Below are 4,573 nucleotides of genomic sequence, written 5' to 3'. Positions count from 1 at the left end.
CGATGATGACTTCATCCACAATGTCTGCGACAATAAACTTCGTGTACGAGGCCAACCCGTCGATTATTACCTCGCATAGTACTTCTCCTAACACTTGGGTTCGCTCACCAGTTGCAGTCTGCAGCTTTGCTCCAGGTAGTGGCTTCACATAAAAAGTAGTCACATCAGGTCGAATAATGGAATGTGACGCTCCAGTATCCACTGTCAGCACTCGCTCCTGCCCATTCACACATCCACCAATAGTGAGGTTGCTCGCATTCCGGCCAATTTGTGAGACGGAGATTATGGGCCCTTCAACTTCTGGAGCCAGCACGCGGCCCTTCCTGCTGGCACGTTTCAGTTTAACGACTGATCGGAGTCGGGCTCGTCATCCTCAGTCCTGCGCTTACGTACTGCTGAACTGTTGGAACCCGTCTTACATTCGCGTGCGAAGTGGCCCGGTTTTCCGCAACTAAAACATTTTCTAGCACCATCCTTCCTCTCGGTTGCACCAGGAGTATTCTTCCCTGCCATCGACTTGAGTGTTTTCAGGATCTCGTTCATCACGTCAGGTGTTTCCACTTCTACTCGATGGGCTTTGTAGGCTGGTCTACTTAGGAGCGCTGCCGTTTCACGTGTCTGAGCATACGAGACCGTTTCAGCAAATGTTGCCTTTGGATTTGCATACGTCTCGCGCTTGGTATACACGTCCCGCATTCCGTTGATGAACCTCTGGATTTTTACTCTTTCGAGGTGCTCACCAGATGCATCTCCAATTGCCAAATGAGCCAACCTTTCAACCTCGGAGGCGAATTCCTGTAGAGTCTCGTTGGATTTCTGGCAGCGATTTTCCAGCTCCATCTGGTAAATCTGTCTCCTGTGTTCGCTACCATAACGTCTTTCCACTGCACCCATTAACGCATCGTAACTGTTCCTTTCACAATCAGGAATAGTCTGCAAGATTTCCGCTGCAGGTCCTTTTAATGCAACGAACAGTGCAGCGGATTTATCCTCCATGCTCCAGTGATTTGCTGTAGCTGTCTTCTCAAACTGGAGCTTAAAGACTTGGAAAGGAATCGTGCCGTCAAAGGATGGAGTCTTTACCTTGGGCGCGCTGGTCGAAGAAGGTGGGCGATTCAACTGCATATCTCGGAGGCGACCTTCCAACTCTTCTACCTTAGCCTCGACTTTCTCCTGAATTAGCTCTTCGATTTTATCTTGTCGTTCCTCGATTTTATCCTGTCTCTCTCTGAGTTCCGCGTTATCTTTAAATAAATTCTCTTGTAGCTGAGTAATCTTTTCATCTAGCTGCGATGACATGTACGTTTTCTGTGCTTCCAGCTGCGAGGACATGCGTGTTTCCTGCACTTGCAGCTGGGATGAAATCTGTGATATGGCACCCAACAACATGTTCATGTCTATAGCCGTTGACGCACAAGGAGCCTTTCCCTGCTCTTCAAGCTTCGCTGATGTCTGCTGCACATCCTTCGACGAACAAGCAGCCTCATCCTTCTGTTCGTCCTTTGCGGATGCATCGTCGGATTTACCCTGGAAGTCGTATTTGTCCACGTCGATGCCTTCAGCTTCCATAGCCTCCCGCAAACGGGATAATAATTCCACTTTTCTTCCGGAGGTGGCCAAATTACGCTTTTCCAACTCCTGTTTCAGTTCCTCAATCTTTAAGTCCTGAATTTTCGCCATTTTCAGTAGTTTATCCTTCGGGATTTATTTAACAATCCCACTTCTGACACCAATTGTTACGATTATCCTCGAAACCTTGAGGGATTACCCAAATATACTCGGGCTCGTATCGCTGGATTGTTAAATAAATGCTAACGATAACCGAATTGTAGTACAATTAACTTTATTGTACAACAAACAATTTACAATACTTGCTAATACAGTAAAAACACTTTACAATACTTGTTAAAGCAATAACAACGCTTTACTACTTGTTAACACAATTAAACTTATAGCTTGCTTATTCGCAACTCGATTCTCCGCTCACATTACTTGTAGCTTGCTGAATTGTAACTGTCCCAACTCCGCTGTGTCGTGGCTCTTATATACCTGCGCTCACACTTATGGCAACTCTAGAACGTTCTGAAGTTTATCGCTCATTCTCTTTCTCTCGCTGTTCGCAGTGTTCATCCAACTTGACGTTTCTCTTTGTGGAACATTCTACGTCATTCCTCGAACATTCTGCCTATTTCTCGTTGTTCGCTTTGTGTTGCCGCAGTATTCGCCACACTACTTAGTAGAAGTCTGAAATGCGACTATGAATAGAGGTAAATTTTAAGTTGGTACTTACATTTAAGTTGCAACTTTGTTAGTTTCGACTTAGTTGCTGGACTATGAATACACGGCAATGTCCTTTGCAAGTTGTAGTAGGGTGGAGGTCGTCGTTGGCGGAAAAATTGGTATCAGTTCTTGTGCACTTATAATCGATTACTATAGATAAATTTAAGATATGAATTGTATAAGTAATTCATTTTAATCGTTATTTATTGAATTCATACTAAAAACTAAACTCTAAACACTTCAATACGTCTTATATAAAATGCTGCCCTAACTGCTGTCGCTTTGTGTTGTTGTTGCATTCCTTTTTCATTTGGTTGTAAATATGTTGGATCAGCGGATCACACGGCTATAGCTATGTGCTGTATGTTTGTAGCCGCTCATCGTTGCATGTGTGTCGCATCGGCGTCTTTTACAATATTTATTATTGTCTTATTATTTGCTATAATTGTCTGCTTATGCTTTGCGAGTATGCTGAGTGTTGTCTGTTTGTAGCCGTTGATCGTTACTTTGTTTATTATTATTAGCATATTCGGTGCACTTGTTAAGCCGGCAATGCTGACTATGTGCTAGGGTGTTGGGTTAACTCCTCCCTTCCTAAGTGTGGATCGTCCGCGATCCTCTCGGTGATCTCCCTTACCAAAACATTCATTGCACGTTTCTGAGATTGCTTTTTGTATTTACTAAAGGCAAGCCAAAATACTATGAGGGCTATAACTGATATTGCTATTATAATGAAAGCATTCGATTTTGAGTTAGCCTCTCTTCGCAGGGCACCGATGTGGTTGATATTTTCCACATTCATTTCTTGAAGGTAGTTAAAGCTTAACGTTTCTATGTGCCCCAAAAGATTAATTTTTTGCGCTGTTGGAGTTCCGGGTGACCTGGTAGCAGCGTTATTTCTATTGCGGTATTCGATGCCATTTACTATTACTGTTTGGTCAAAGGTCAACAAAAAGGTGCCGTTGACCGTTCTAACGTTCCCATTTTCACCCTTTTTGCTGTAGCATTGTTAATGACCACAATACCATCATCGATTTCCTTGATACCTTTATCATGGTTAGCGACAGTTGAACAGTTTGCCACCTCTCCCATGACTAGTTGTTGCCCGCAGGTGGTGGTATTGAGCGTTTTGCAAAAGGTAGCAGATGACGATTTTTCGCAACTAACAGCTAGTGTTTTATTTTTGCATTGAGCGACAGTATTGGTTTCTCCGAAGTGCAGTATTCGTCCTTGGTGCGACACGGCGAACAAGCTAACTTTCTTACAAACTAATTCGGGTATAGGATATTTTATAACAAAATACAAATTGTTTTTATTTTGTAAAACCTTAATTCTAGATATACCTAATATTTCTATTGTTGTTACATTGGTCGAGTGCTCAAATTACCAAATTAAGTTTGGCGAATGTTAATGATATTGTGACAGCTTGTAACTCAAAGGTTATTATTCTATTTCTTGCCATTTTATTGTCATATAAGTGACCCGTATCTATTTCTTCCTTCCTTGTAGTTGCAATGATTTTATTTATTTTTTCTCTGATTTCTAATATTTTTTGCTGAATGTGGGTGTTTATTTTGAATTGTTTGTTATTCGAATCAACGAGAATATCCTGTCTCATTTGTAGCCTTTGGTGGTCGTCGAAGTCGGGGGTACCAGCGATTACCTTCAGTGCCGTACCTAAAAAGTTCAGGCTTCGTGCTTGTCGATGGTGAATGTCGACGGTTCGTAATAGTGTTTCGATGTGTGCTATGTCCGCGTCTAGTAGCTTTCTCATATGTGACTGAGGAAATAAGTCGATTAGATTTCTTTCTTCATTATTCATGGTTTCGTACAGTGATATATTAGTAAAGTGAGTCAGATATCCGTAATGTTCCCATAGTATCATGTCCCCGTCCAGGATTGGGATGTAGTTGGCGTCAGTGTAGTCCATAAGTTTGTCCATCGAGTTGGTTGTCGAGAAAAGCGTCAGTGCTATCAACCTGTAAGTAAAAGGTGGGAATTAATTTGTAGGTAGGTTTTGTCAAGGTGGTCGAAGATTGTCCTTGTGGACCCTCCTGAAAGCTTATTTCCAAGTCTTTTATTAACCTTTACAAGGACCCTGTCACCGGCGTTGTATGTTTTACACTGACGATTTTTGTTATGGTATTCTCGATCAGCAATTTGTGCTTTTTCTATGCGGTTTCGAATTGATTCTGAATTTTCCATTGATCCGGCATATAGAATCTCAATTGGTTTTTTGTTCGTTATTGTGTGAATGGATCTGTTATATTCTATAGTCGCTAGTAAAATTAAG

General features: G+C 42.0%; 1 long non-coding RNA gene across 1 annotated transcript; it reads right to left on the bottom strand.

Annotated features, from left to right (window-relative positions):
• Positions 1–3,873: 3,873 nt before the first annotated feature.
• LOC118734780 lies at positions 3,874–4,324 on the bottom strand. Its single transcript, XR_004992436.1, has 2 exons — positions 4,113–4,324; positions 3,874–4,060 (listed from the first exon to the last, which is right to left on the bottom strand). It is a non-coding gene; the product is annotated as an uncharacterized LOC118734780 (long non-coding RNA).
• Positions 4,325–4,573: the final 249 nt, after the last annotated feature.

This window comes from Rhagoletis pomonella, unplaced genomic scaffold, assembly GCF_013731165.1.
Source record: "Rhagoletis pomonella isolate Grant_MI unplaced genomic scaffold, Rhpom_1.0 Rhpom_scaffold_00002, whole genome shotgun sequence".
Taxonomy (NCBI): domain Eukaryota; kingdom Metazoa; phylum Arthropoda; class Insecta; order Diptera; family Tephritidae; genus Rhagoletis; species Rhagoletis pomonella.
This window is presented reverse-complemented; position numbering and strand designations above follow the sequence as displayed.